Here is a 16,142-nt window from a genome sequence, read left to right as displayed (position 1 = left end):
GGATGAGCTGGCACACACGCTTCACTTGGACAAAAGGACTAACTCAATATATCATCTTTATCTTGCGTGGCGTTGAGAATGGAAAAGATTATCCTAATGCAATAGCAATTTACACTGGTCCCTCTGTGCCATATACGCATAAAATAACTATATACATTATCCCACAGAGACTTAAATCTCAACAACTGTCATCTTAAAGAAGAAAGCAATATATAATAATGGGAACCCATGAAATAGTAAACAGGATATTTGACCAAATGTGGCAAAATGATGGATGACATGGAGTTACTTTCCTAACAAGCTGAATTAACTGTGCCACGCACAATACTGAGATTTTTTTATGGCTACATACTGTACACCATAGCAGAATGAAAGGAAAAACTAGAACTGTGACGCTGTAACAATAACATCATTTGGTATGTTTATTGTAGAAAATCTCACTTTAAAATAATGAATAATTTTACTGAGGGTAAAGGGGTCAATTAACAGAGCAAATCAGGTTCTGCTGTAGTGTCTGCCCTGACCACCACCATTCTCTTGTCTAAATTATGGATACTTGTCTTCCATGCTTCATCTCATGCTAGATCCTTCTGAAGACCACAGGTATTGTTTTCTGTTATCCATGCTCATTCCCCTGTGTCAATAGGCCATAGACTATAGTAGTTTGTACTACTACTTTTGGGCAACCAAATGCTGATAGGTATGCTTGCCTAAAAGGAAGCAACCCTCACCAGCTATAACTTCTGACCTTGGCATTGGGATCAGTGTCACAGGGCTATGTGAAAGAAAAAATTTTCTTTTTATGGTTAAATAGTTACATAGTTAGTCTGGTTGAAAAAAGACACAAGTCCACGTAGTTCAATCAATAAAAAGGGAAAGCTTTTTATATTATGCTTTAGATGTCCTTTCTCAGGATGTACACTTTCACATGATTATTTGATGTCTTTCTATATGATTTCTGTTTTCTGTTTTTGGTTTTGCCTTTTTAATACCACAATAAAAATGTTTGTAATAGAAAAAAAAAAAAAAAAGGAAAGCAAAAAAGTTACATAGTTAGTCTGGTTGAAAAAAGACAAATGTGCATGTAGTTCAATCAATAAAAAGGGAAAGCAAAAAAGTTACATAGTTAGTCTGGTTGAAAAAAGACAAAAGTCCATGTAGTTCAATCAATGAAAAGGGAAAGCAAACATTTTTTTTTTTTTTTTTCCAATCCTATATACACAATCCCATAGCTACAGTTTATCCAGAGGAAGACAAAAAACACCAGAAAATCCAATTTGCTCCAGCAGAAAAAAAAACCTCCCTGATCCCCCAAGAAGCAGTGTTTCCTGGATCAACTTTACCCAATGAATGTTACTATCCAGTTATATTATGTACATTTAGAAGAGAATCCAGGCCTCTTTAAAGCAATCTACTGAGCTGGACAGAACCAGCTCTTGAGGGAGTCTATTCAACATTTTCACAGCTCTTTCTGTGAAGAAGCCTTTCCGTATTTGGAGATGAAATCTCATTTACTCCAGATGTAAAGATTGCCCCCTTGTCCTCTTTTCTTCTCAAGAGAGAACACATTCAGTTCCTCTAATCTTTCCTCATAGCTGAGCTCCGCCATGCCTCTTATCAGTTTAGTTGCCCTTCTCTGCACTTTCTCCAGTTCCCCGATATCCTTTTTGTGAACTGGTGCCCAAAACTGAACTGCATATTTTAGATGAGGTCTTACTAATGATTTGTACAGGGTAAAATTATGAAGGGCGAGATGTTTGATGGATGCTATGTATCACCTTGCATGTGTTTATATGCATGGAACTAAGGTGGGATCCGGTTCAGGTTTTCCAGGCCACCTTGGCAGTGTTGGTTCTGGACCAGATTTTTTTTGGTCCACTAGTGACCACCAATGGGTAAATCAGTGCTGGAGCAAGAGATTGTTGTTGGTCTCGGGCTCAGGAAAACAAACCTGAGAGAGCTACTGATATAATGTTTGCTTTGTGATAGAAAGAAAAAGGTTTGCATTATCTTTGTTTTGTGGGTGGGTCGGTGAAGCCCTTCACCTGTGAATTAGGAACCTGAAATGTTTAGTTAGTGCAAGGATTTATCTTCTGTTTTGCTTGTTTGGTTTTTCATGCATCCTTTTAAATAAATCAAGTCAGATTTCAAGAAAGACCTTCTGTCTGCACTACCTTTTTCCCAGGGAAGGTGATCCCCATTTGAGCTAACTCCCCCACAATGAGCAACATTATATCTTTCTCTCTCTCTCTGGAGTCCATACCTCTCTTAAAAACAAGAAAAGACTTTGCTCACTTTGAAAAAAAAACAGCTTGGCATTGCATGCTATTATTAAGCTTATGATCTACCAGAACACCCAGATCCTTCTGGACCTTGGATTCACCCAGTTGTACCCCCCTAGTATGTAAGATGCATGAAGATTCTTAGCCTCCAAGGGCCAAATCCTCAAATTTCCTGCCTAACTTAACTTTTCCCATTTAAGTTACACTGACTTAAAATTTCTACCTACATGCCCGATCCACAAAGCACTTACCTAGAAATTTCAGGCCGTGTAACTTAAATGTCTCCGGCGCAAGGCGGTCCTCTTCTGCAGGGGGCGATGACAATTTAAATGAGGCGCGCTCCCGCGCCGGCCGTACTGCGCATGCTCGTGACGTAATTTTCCCGACGGGCAGCGCGCAAAATTACGTTACGTCGGACTTTGTGGATTGCGACGGGACAATAAAGTTGCGTCGGGTAAAAAAAAAGTTACGCGCCGAAAAAAAAAATTTAAAATTTAAAAAAAAACACGGCGATCGAAAAAAAGATCTGTTTTTACAAGGTGTTACTAGTTTACACTTTGTAAAAGCAGAACTAATTTTACGTATGCAAACGTAAACTTACGCAGAAAACACAAAGCTGAAAAGCTTTGTGGATCTCCATAAGTCCTCATTTGCATACGCAAAGCGGCATTTCGACTCGAAATGCCCCCAGCGGCGGATGCGGTACTGCATCCTAAGATCCGACAGTGTAAGTCTCTTACAGATGTCGGATCTTCTGCCTATCTTTGGAAAACTGATTCTGAGGATCAGTTCCAAAGATAGGCACAGGGATACGCAGGCTGAACAGCAGTTCCGCCTGCGTATCCCTTTTGAGGATTTGGCCCCAAGTGTATAACTTTACATTTATTAACATTAAACCTCATTTGCCACATAGTTGCCCAATTAAATAATACATTAAGGTCAGCAAAGCTTGGTATCATCTGCAAAGACTGAAATGGTACTTTTAATCTCAGACCCTATATAATTTATAAATATATTAAAAAGTAAGGGTCCCAAAACTGAAGCTTGGGGTACACAACTAATAACCTTAGACCAATTAGAGTAATGCTGCGTACACACGATCGGTTTGTCTGATGAGAATGGTCTGATGGACCGTTTTCATCAGACCAAACCGATCGTGTGTGGACCCCATCGGTTATTTATCCATCGGTTAAAAAACATGGAACTTGTTTTAAAATTATCTGATGGATACCTAACCGATAGAAAAAAAATGATCGTCTGTAGGCACGTCCATCGGTTAAAAATCCACGCATGCTCAAACTAAATTAGGGGCCAGGAGCGCTCTTTCTGGTAAAACTAGCATTCGTTATGGAGATAGCACATTTATCACGCTGTAACAGACAGAAAAGCGTGAATCATCTTTTACTAACACAAAATCAGCTAAAGCAGCCCCAAGGGTGGTGCCATTGGATTTGAACTTCCCCTTTATAGTGCCATCATACATGGTTTACGTGACCGCGTTCTGACATGAACGGTTTTTTAACCGATGGTGTGTAGGCACGACTGACCATTAGTCAGTTTCATCGGATAACTAATGGAAAAATCCATCAGACCGTTTTCATCGAATTGACCGATCGTGTGTACAGGGCATTAGAATCATTAACCACTACTCTCTTAATACGGTCTTTTAGGCAGTTTTCTATCCATTTACAAACTGATTTTTTAAGGCCTGTAGACTTACCTTACACATTGGTCACATGTGGGGAACTGTGTCACACACTTTTGCAAAATCCAAGTATACTACATCCACAGCCACTCCTTTGTCCAAGGGTTTACTTACCTCCTCATAACAAGAAATCATAACAAGAAATCTGATTTGTCTGACAACATCTGTCTTTCATGAATCTATATTAAAGACTCCAGTATCTTCCCAACTAAAGAAGTTCAACTAACAGGTCTATAGTTAATTTGTAAAGACTTTGCAGATGTTAGCCAGTCCTAATCGCTGCATGCTTGGAATCCAGGAAATCACTAATCCTGTTGCTCCTGCATAAAGTACCTCCCTTTAATCTATTCTGCATCGTGAAGCCATATGACATAGTATGCAAAATCTGTCTCTCTGAAAGTTTCTGGGAAGCTTTCCAGTCCTGGAATATAGCACAATTGGCATTAGGCATACTAGCTTTAGGGAAAGCTGGCTGATATAGGTCAAACTCACTATTTTCACAGAACTTGACCCAAATCAGTAAATCTTGATTTTAGTCCACAATCAGTACTGTTTGAATGATCTAATTTATACGTAAACGAAAAAAAGTAGAATTATTATTATACCTTCATGTTACATAACACTATAGCCCTTGCTGGCAACTCATTTATTTCATGGAAAGGTTCAAAGGGGACGCTGATTGGCTGCAGTTGCAGCCTGGGTTTAAGCCCCCCTCTAGCAATGGGGAGGAAAGAATCAATTCTCCCATGACTGGAGAGTAGCTCCACTCACTAGGGCCACTAGTTGGTTACAAGACAGGCTGTGACAGAGTCTGTGCCAGTAGCCTTTAATAGCAGAGCAGGCTGAGTTTCTGGAGAGCCCACACTTCTGGGAAGGAACACAAGGGGTATTGAGTGGTAACAAATATAAAAAGTCATAGAATCAGGCGCATGGAGTATATGCTGAACAGTAGTTCTGGCAAGATGTGCATCAATAGCTGCTGGATGGTAATAACAGTCTCTACACAACTAGAAAATGGTATATAGATACATTCTTACAACAAATTAAACTCCCCTTCCCTACAAACACCTAATACTCCATTCAGTTGCAGAAGTATAGAAAATGATATGACCACAATAATTTGACAACTTTTGGCTGCTTGGGGCCAATGAAAGTCAATATTTAGGTCAGGGGTTGGGGGGAAAGGGATTTTGGGGGGGACTTTTCGCGGCACTGATACAAACAATCTGGTAAAAGGTATCGATATTTATTTAACAAAGAAAATACAAATATAATACGAAAGACAATTTAAGAACAATCCCCACATTATACATCAGAAAGTAATTAACAGACTGTGTCTTAGTGGAATCGATGACCTCGACCGGTTTCGCGGTTTTACCGCTTCTTCAGGAGGAGATTATGTTCTAAAAGGTATGTATAAACAGATAAATAAACAAGCAGAATATACAATATATGTATACATTGTGTATAATTCAAAACAGCGCATTATATAGTGAAGCAAAGCACTCACCACATATATGCAGAAGTTGCAGAAGTAATCACAGTGATCAAATCGCTACCCAATAACAAATTATCCGGCTCTGATGGGTTACCAGGGGAATATTACAAGCAATTTCAGTATATTCTAGCTCCCCATCTATGCCAAACATTCAATAACGCTGCCTCTTTCTCTGCTTTTCCAAATGAAATGTTAAAATTATTGGTGATAACATTACCTTAATCAGGCAAAGATCCTGATACACTGCAAAATTTTAGGCCATTTTCCCTCCTAAACAGCGACATAAAGCTTTACGCCAAGGTCATTGCCGGCCGTCTGGTGGATATCCTACCAGCCCTTATTCACAAGGACCAAGCAGGTTTTATGAAAGGGAGACAATAGTCAGATGTCACCAGGCGGTTGGTAAATTTTATTAATTTGCTGAGAGAACAAGAACGCCTTATCTGCTCCTATCTTTGGATGCAGAGAAGGCGTTTGACAGAGTAAATTGGGCCCTTGAGTGGGGTCCCTCAGGGTTCTGTGCTGAGACCAATCCTATTTAATTTGTTCATAAATGACCTGGAGGATGGGGTAAACAGTTCAATCCTTGTATTTGCGGACAATACTAAGCTAAGCAGAGCAATAACTTTTCCGCAGGATGTGTAAACCTTGCAAGAAGATCTGAACAAATTACTAGGGTGGGAAACTACATGGCAAATGAGGTTTAATGTAGAAAAATGTAAAATAATGCATTTGGGTGGCAAAAATATGAATGCAATCTACTTCCTAGGGGGAGAACCTCTGGGGAAATCTAGGATGGAAAAGGACATGGGGGTCCTAGTAGATGATAGGCTCAGCAATGGCATGCAATGCCAAGCTGCTGCTAACAAAGAAAACAGAATATTGGCATGCATTAAAAGGGGATGAACTCCAGGGATAAAGCAATAATTCTCTAACTCTACAAGACTTTGGTTCGGCCTCACCTTGAGTATGCTGTCCAGTTCTGGGCACCAGTCCTCAGGAAGGATGTACTGGAAATGGAGCGAGTACAAAGAAGGGCAACAAAGCTAATAAAGGGTCTGGAGGATATTAGTTATGAGGAAAGGTTGTGAGCACTGAACTTATTCTCTCTGGAGAAGAGACGCTTGAGAGGGGATATGATTTCAATTTACAAATACCATACTGGTGACCCCACGATAGGGATAAAACTTTTTCACGGAAGAGAGTTTAATATGACACGTGGCCACTCATTAAAATTAGAAGAGGTTTAACCTTAACCACTTAAGCTCTGGACAATTTTGCTGGTCAAAGACCAGGCCACTTTTTGCGATTCGGCACTGCATAGCTTTAACTGACAATTGCGCGGTCATGCAATGTGGCCCCCAAACAAATAGAGCTTTCTTTTGGTGATATTTGATCACCTCTGCGTTTTTAATTTTTTGCGCTATAAACAAAAATAGAGCGACAATTTTGAAAAAAATTCAATATTTGTAACTTTTTGCTATAATAAATATCCCCCAAAAATATATATAATTTTTTTTCCCCCTCAGTTTAGGCTGATATGCATTCTTCTACATATTTTTGGTAAAAAAATCTCAATAAGCGTTTATTGAACGGTTTGCGCAAAAGTTAAAGGGCCAGATCTACAAAGCACTTACGCTGGCGTATCTCGAGATGCGCGGCCTAAGTGTAAATATGCGCCGGCGTATCAATGCGCCGTATCCCCAAAACGAGATACGCCTGAAAACCAGATTTTTCCAACCAATGTAAAAAGATTACACCGGCGCATCGTGGGCGCAAAAATACGCTAGACGCACCATTGTTTTGCTATGCAAATATGCAAATGAGGGAGATACGGCGATCCACAAAAGTACGTTTGACCGACGCAGGCTACGCGCTGTGCGCATCAGCTGTATGTCCGGTCTAAAGTTACCCCTCATAAAAGCAGCTTTAACTTTGCACCAGACGTGTGCAGGTCAGCTAAAACAACACTGTTAGGGACGAGCTGAGCAGCCACACTTGCAGGACAACAATCTGTATGCCAACATGCCAGGGGCATCCATGGCCATAGCTATACTACTGGCTTTAGATGCGCGCAGAAGGAGGAGGGAGTGGATGAGGAGGGCACGGGAGAGGATCTACCGCACACGCATTGACGTCTTTGGCATGTGTGATTCTGAGGTGTATCGCATCTTCAGATTCACCCCTACTGCCATCATGGAATTAACCACAACCCTGCAGGATGACATCACCAGCCCAACACACTGCTCACATGCAGTGCAGCCACTGGTCAAGGTACTGGCAACACTCCATTTCCTTGCCAGTGGCTCTTTTCAGCGTACAAGTGGAGTGGTGCCTGGGATGGCACAATCCTCCATTAGCAGATGTGTGCACCAGGTTATCCCTGCAATACTCAGACGCATGGCCAACCAAATCATCAGACCCACCCAGGAGGACCTGCGGGTGAAGGCAATGCGTGATTTCTACAGAATTGCAGAATTCCCACGCACTGTGGGGGCCATTGATTGCACACATGTGGCACTACAGCCCCCCCGTGAGACAGAGCACCTATATCGCAATCGGAAGCATTGGCATTCCATCAACGTACAGGTGATAGCCGATGCCCAAGGCCTCATATGGCACGTCCGTGCTAAACACCCAGGATCCAGCCATGACAGCTACATATACCATCAAAGCCCCATCCCAATGGAATTCGAACAGAACATGTATGGGGACAGCCGGCTGGTTGGTGAGTGACATGGGTGTCAGGCATGACTGTCTCCCCCATGATGCAGATATCACGAGGGGCACATGCACGACTAACATCCTCCTGTCTTTTCCCTTCCAGGTGACTCTGCATATGCACTTGGACCCCATCTCATAACTCCATTCCGGATCCCCAAACCCCAGGAGAGCAAAGATACAATGAAGCACACGCACATACCCGTGGAGTGGTGGAATGCACCTTGGCCTCCTGAAGTCCCGTTTCTGATGCCTGGATAAGTCTGGGGTACCCTGTTGTATTCCCCAAACTTTGTGTGCCAGATCATCGGGGCATGTTGCATGATGCACAACTTCGCCATGAGAAGGGGCCTGGAGATTGACATATGTGATGACCTGACCCCCAACCACCCAGTCCCCCCTTGACCGAGGGTAACCCGTCTTCTGAGGGAAGAGCAGCCAGGAGATGCCTCGCATTAGGCATCTTTGCACGTTAAACACACACATTAATCATGGCACAATGAGAATGCATGCATGCACACCACTGTGGTCCCTAGCACAGACACATCACATCCTCATCAAATTGGATTAGCACAAGCCCACCATGCAGGACTTGGGAGCAGCAACGCCACGCCAAGGCTCCAATTATGTCACTGTACATTCATACACCATTCACACGGACCTGGGGATCACTTCTCCCTGGTCCTGGGGATCCCTTCTCCACCACAACTGAGGGTGACACCCCTTTTCCGGAAGGAATGTCACCCCCACAATCATACATCATTCACAAACATAAAACAAATCATAATCACAGTAAAAAAAAAAAACACTGAAAACAAAAAAATACAAAAACTTAACACCGCTGGCGTGACCCACGCCTGGGCCGGCCACGGCCACGACCCTGGCCCCGGATCCTCAGGGGAGACTCATGGGGGGGGAATCAGGGGAAGGAGGAGCATCCCCTGGTCTCTGCCCACCTGGCGGCCTGCTCTCCAAGGCCACGGCTATCCTGGTGAGGCCCACATTGAGGGTTGCCATGTTGGCCTGGACAGCCTGGGTCAGGGCACGCACATCCTGACCAACGCCTGCTGTGGCAGTCTGCAGGTCGTTGAGACATGTTATGAGAGCCAGTGAGTTACAACTCATGTCCACAACTGACTCCTTGATGGAGGCCAGGCTGTCCTCTATCCAGCCCAAAGTCTGGGTGACCTGACCCAGATGGCGGGTCTGACGGGCCTGGTCCCTTCTTAGGTTTGCAGGCAGAACCTCTGCCACCCCCTGGTCTTGCGGGTCGCCTTCCTGCCTCCAGATGAGGCTTGTGGCCTGGGAGAAGGGGAGACCCCTGGGGGGGAAGCCCTGTTGGGGGAGGAGTGGGAGGGGCTACCCCTGATGGAGGCCTGACTGCTGCCAGCCCTAGGGGGAGACTCTTCCAAATGGAGCGTGAGATCATTCCCTGACATCACCTCCTCCTCCTCAACCTCATCCTCCTCAACCTCCTCAGAGGACTTCGGACTTGCCTGGATGTCTTCCTCAGACTCATGTCCGGTGGAGGCTGCGGACTGGCCAGATGGCCCAGCACCCTCCTGCACATCTGTGGATGACACAAAACATACACAGGTTGGAGGATCCACACACTTGTCACATATTCCCTCCCCCCCCACACATGCTACTCACCAGATAGAGAAAAAAAAACACTTACCTGTCCTCACGGCCTCCTCAATGGAGTCAAAGCCAGGCAGCCCCTCCACTTGCTGCCTGTGGAAGCACTGGGCCACCGCACGCTCCTCAGCAGTCAGCCTAATAGTGCATAGTGGTCCCCCTCCAGCGCCCCTGGCATGAACGACCATCTTTGCCAGCTTCCCATGGACCACATGCCTGAGATCATTTATCTTTTTTTGGATCCCATTGCAGGTCTGGGTCTCACCCCCCAACGCATTGACATCGTCTGTGATGTCCTGCAGTATCTGCCTCCTCCTGGCCGGGGTGGTGTTGGCACTCTCAGGGCCATGCAGCAAACTACCAAAGCGGGTAATGGCCCTCACAATGATCTCCTTCTCCCGCAAGGAGTAGTTTAGCTTCCTCTTCCTCTCAGTCATCTTTACAAAACACACAATCCAAAACACTATCCAAAACACTCTCCAAAAACAACAATGACACGACACAAACCAACAAACAGCCACAGACAACGGAACAAAAGCACCTTGCTTCAGGAAGGGAAACAAATGGATGTACTTTTGCAATGGAAGGGCGTATGTCTGGGCCTATTTATGCACTTGGCGTATCTCACTAAGTACGCCGGGCCTAGTTCCTATCTCACTGATTGCGCTGGGCCGAGTTCTGAGCATGCGCAGAGAGGCTCTGACCATAGTCACCATCATGCACATGTGCAGTCCGGCCGGCCCTTCATTTGCATGGGGTCACGGCTCATTTCAATGGAACACGCCCACGTCCTTCCCACTTTGAATTACGCCGGCTTACGCCTCGGAATTTACGTCGCGCCGGCGCAAATTTGGGCGCAAATACTATGAGGATACGGTACTTGCGTCTCTAGGTTGAGCCGGCGTAACGTAAATGAGATGCGCTACGCCGGTCTATATATGCGCCGATGTACGTGGATTTGGCCCATAGCGTCTACAAAATAGGGGATAGTTTTATGGCATTTTTAAAAATATTTTTTTTTTTTACTAGTAATGGCAGCGATCAGAGATTTTTATCATGACTTCTACATTATGGCGGACACATTGTACACTTTTGACACATTTTTGGGACCATTGTCATTTTTACAGCGATCAGTGCTATAAAAATGCAATGATTATTGTGAAAATGTCACTGGCAGTGAAGGAGTTAACCACTAGGTGGCACTGAAGGGGTTAAGTGTGCCTAGGAATGTGTTATAACTGTAGGGGGGATGGGCTATGTGTGACACGACAGTGATCACAGCTTCCGATTACAGGAAGCTGTGTACACTGTCCTGTCACTAGGAAGACTGGGGAAATGCTTGTTTACATAAGAATTTCCCCCTTCTTCCTCACCATGACACGATCGTGGGTATGCCCGCGGACATCGAGTCCACAATCAAAGTCACGGAGCTCACTGCGGGCACGTGTCCAAAATGCAGCTTCTTAAAAGGGACGTATATATACATCCTTGTGCCTTGTGCCTGTACGTGCTATTCTGCCAACGTATATCTGCATGCGGCAGTCGGCATGTGGTTAAACTGCGTACAAGGTTCTTTACTGTAAGAGCAGCGAGGATGTGGAATTCCCTTCCACAGGCGGTGGTATCAGCAGGGGGCATCGATAGTTTAAAAAAACTATTAGATAAGCACCTGAACGACCGCAACATACAGGGATATACAATGTAATACTGACATATAATCACACACATAGGTAGGACTTGTGTCTTTTTTTCAACCTCACCTACTATGTAACTATGTAATATCAACACAAAAAATAAGCCTCTTTGATGATGATATTATTCTTATGATAACACACCCAACCTCCTCCCTGCCACATATACAACAGATCCTTTGAGATTTTGGAAAGATTTCATACTGTAAAGATAATGAGTCCACATCCCACATTCTTAACCTCGGAATGTATGGAATCTCGAGAACCCTCCTAGAATCCTCCTACCCGTACCCTTGGCAAGACTCAGGGATTGACTATATGGGTATTACTCGATGAAATTAACCACAATGCCTACGGGATTACCTTCTCAGGAACTTGGAATAAACAGACAAGTGATTATTTAGATCTACAATTGTTTAACCACTTAACCACTTAAAGACCCGGACCAAAATGTAGGTAAAGGACCTGGCCAGTTTTTGTGATTTGGCACTGTGTCGCTTTTACTGGCAATTGCGCAGTCGTGCGACGTGGCTCCCAAACAAAATTGGTGTCCTTTTTTTTCCCACAAATAGAGCTTTCTTTTGGTGGTATTTGATTACCTCTGCGGTTTTTATTTTTTGCGCTATAAACAAAAATAGAGCGACAATTTTGAAAAAAAAATAATATTTTTTACTTTTTGCTATAATAAATATCCCCCAAAAATATATTAAAAAAAGTTGTTTTCCTCAGTTTAGGCCGATACGTATTCTTCTACCTATTTTTGGTAAAAAAATCGCAATAAGCGTTTATCGATTGGTTTGCGCAAAATTTATAGTGTTTACAAAATAGGGGATAGTTTTATTGCATTTTTATAAAAAAAACATTTTAGTACTAATGGCGGCGAACAGCGATTTTTGTGTGACTGCGACATTATGGCGGACACATCGGACAATTTTGACACATTTTTGGAACCACTTAAGGACCGCCTCCTGCACATATACTTTGGCAGAATGGCATTGTTTACTGTGAAAATGACAATTGCAGTATGGGAGTTAACCACTAGGAGGCACTGAAGGGGTTAAGTGTAACCTCATATGTGTTTCTAACTGTAGGGGGGCGGGGCTGGACGTGTGACGTCATTGATCGCCTTTCCCTATATCAGGGAACAGACGATCAATGACAGCGCCACAGTGAAGAACGGGGAAGCTGTGTTTACACACAGCTCTCCCCCTTCTTCAGTTTCGGGGACCGATCGCGGGACTCCGGCGGCAATCGGGTCCGTCGGTCCCGCGGCAGCAGTCACGGAGCTTTGGACCGGGTCGCGGGCGGGCACTTAAAGAGGAAGTACAGGTACGTGCTTGTGCCCAGCTGGGCCATTCTGCCAAAGTATATGTGCAGGAGGCGGTCCTTAAGTGGTTAAGGAGAATGGATGTATAAACACCAGAACTTTCTTCAAAAAAACGGATAGGAATGGATACTTTCCAATTAACAGTTGCCACCATAGACAATGGATAAATAATATCCCAAAGGGACAGCTAATGAGAATTTACAGGAACTGCAGTAATGTCAGTAATTTTGAAACCCAAGCAAACTCTATTATAAATACATTTGTGGAAAAGGGTTATAATAAAAAAGACATGGTGGCACCGAAAGAAAAGATGAAGCATCTGAATAGAGAACTTATGACAACAGAAGCACCAAAAAAGAACAAAAAGGAAAAAACATATGGACATGGCCTTCCTAACGGGATATAACATACAGCACAAAGCCCTAGAAACCATAATACAAAAGCATTGGCCTATTCTAAAATCGGATACAATTCTGAAAAATATAATACCCATGAAGCCTTCTTTCATTTATAGAAAGGCACCAAATCTAAGAAATTGTCTTGTACATAATGCTCTGGACCAGTGGCGGCTGGTGAAGTTTTTGGATGGGGGGGCGCAAGACTCCGCCCCTCCACATTGGTCCCTCCCACTTCTAATAAGCCACACCCCTTATAGAATCCACCCACTCCGTCCCCTGTATTCCACTTGCTTCCACTCATAGTGTCAGGAGTATACAGCTCAGCATCACAGGACAGAGTATATAGCCCCAGCATCACAAATCATGGTATATAGCGCAGCCTTACAGATCGGCGCAAACAAACTAAAAAATTACACTGTTAGTAATGAAGGACTCTAAATAGGCAGGAGATTACCAGAGACTGCGGACATACTGCATTAGATTACCAGAGACTGCGGACATACTGCATTAGATTACCAGAGACTGCGGACATACTGCAGGAGATTACCAGAGACTGCGGACATACTGCAGGAGATTACCAGAGACTGCGGACATACTGCAGGAGATTACCAGAGACTGCGACATACTGCAATAAATTACCAGAAACTGCAGACATACTGCAGGAGATTACCAGGGACTGTGGATATACTGCACAAGATTACCAGAGACTGCGGACATACTGCACAAGATTACCAGATACTGCGGATATACTGCACAAGATTACCAGAGACTGCGGATATACTGCACAAGATTACCAGAGACTGCGGATATACTGCACAAGATTACCAGATACTGCGGAGATAATGCACAAGATTACCAGAGACTACGGACATACTGCATTAGATTACCAGAGACTGCGAACATACTGCACTAGATTACCAGAGACTGCAGAGATACTGCACAATATTACCAGAGACTGCGGACATACTGCATTAGATTACCAGAGACTGCGGACATACTGCATTAGATTACCAGATACTGCGGACATACTGCAGGAGATTACCAGAGACTGCGGACATACTGCATTAGATTACCAGAGACTGCGGACATACTGCATTAGATTACCAGAGACTGCGGACATACTGCATTAGATTACCAGATACTGCGGACATACTGCACAAGATTATCAGAGACTGTAGACATACTGCATTAGAGAACCCATAATTCTGTGAATTGTGGCCCTAATGAAAGACTTTGTGTAGGGGGTGAAGGTTGGTATTTTTGCAGAAATGTACATGTAAAATACATTTTGTAAATAAGTGGGCATGGGGGGGGGACCTGAATGCTGCTATTTTGGCAGAAATGTAAATAAAATCCGGTAAATAAGCGTGGGGGGTTGGGGGGTGGGTGGAGATGGCCGCTATTTTGACAGAAATGTACATTTAAAATAAATGACATTTGGTTAATAAGCGCGGGGGGGGGGTTTGGGGGGATGGTAGTGATGGCTATAATTTTGGCAGAAATGTACATTTAAAATAAATGACATTTGGTTAATAAGCGCGGGGGGGGGGGTTTGGGGGGATGGTAGTGATGGCTATAATTTTGGCAGAAATGTACATTTAAAATAAATGACATTTGGTTAATAAGGGGGGGGAGGGATGGTAGTGACGGCTATAATTTTGGAAGACATGTACATTTAAAATAAAAGACATTTAGTTAATAAGGGGGGTGGGGGTAGGTGGGGGAGGGGGTGACAGACGCTATTTCGGCGGCACATTAGAATAATGAGCAGAAGAGCAGAGGGGAATGTACATGTTACATGTACATGCTCCTCTGCTCATTAATCGTATGTGCTGCCGAAATAGTGTCTGTCACCCCCTCCCCCACCTACCCCCCCCCCTTATTAACTAAATGTCTTTTACAGTAAAAGACAGTCGGGGGGGGGTGACGGATGCTATTTCGGCAGCACATACGATTAATGAGCAGAGGAGCATGTACATGTAACATGTACATTCCCCTCTGCTTCTCCTCCTCGTTATTGCCTGTTTGTTTTTCAGTACATTCCTCTCTGCTCCTCTGCTCACTAATCCTATGTGACATTTAGTTAATAAGCGGGGGGGGGGGGGGGGGTGACGGACGCTATTTCGGCATCACATAGGATTAGTGAGCAGAGGAGCAGAGAGGAATGTACTGAAAGACAAACAGGCAATAACGAGGAAGGGGGGGGGCAGGGGGATCGTGGCACTGGCAGCTACTTTTTCGGGACTCAGTAATGTAATTAGTCCCGAGGGGGGAGTAAAGATAAGAGGTGGAGGGGGATGCTGCTGCATACCTTAATGTCCCGGGAGTCGGGACCACACGGGCGCTGAGCTGCAGAGTGTGCCGACGTCACTTCCTGTACCTCGAGTGACGTCGGACTTGGATCAATAACGCGTGCACCCGCTCGGCCATAATAATAAAGTCCATCGCGCCGGAAATTGTGGCGCGATGGAGAACGCCACAAAGGCATTTTTTGCCTTCCAATGTAGCGCCTCGCCTGCAATCTTGTGATTGCACAGACGTGGCGCTACCGCACTTTACTGTGCCCGGCGCCCGGCACAGTGCACATAAGGACCATATTTTTTTTCGTTTTTTTCTTAAAGGGACATGTTTAAAAAAAAAAAAAAAACATTTTTTTTTTTATAATTTTTTTTTCTTTTACTGACTGGGGGAGGGGGGGCGGCGCCAAGGCGCCCTCTATGGACGGGCCGCCACTGCTCTGGACCCTCCAAAACAGATAAGGATTTTCAAAAACCTCAAAGGTTTCCACAAGTGTGGTACATGTCTCCCCTGTAGGGTGAGTAGAAAAAAATAGTTAATGAAAAAAGTAAACTTCACCTCCATGGCAAACGGATAAAGCTATA

Source organism: Rana temporaria, chromosome 1 (assembly GCF_905171775.1).
Source record: "Rana temporaria chromosome 1, aRanTem1.1, whole genome shotgun sequence".
Lineage (NCBI taxonomy): Eukaryota > Metazoa > Chordata > Amphibia > Anura > Ranidae > Rana > Rana temporaria.
The sequence above is the reverse complement of the archived record's forward strand: the minus strand, read 5'-3'. Positions refer to the sequence as shown.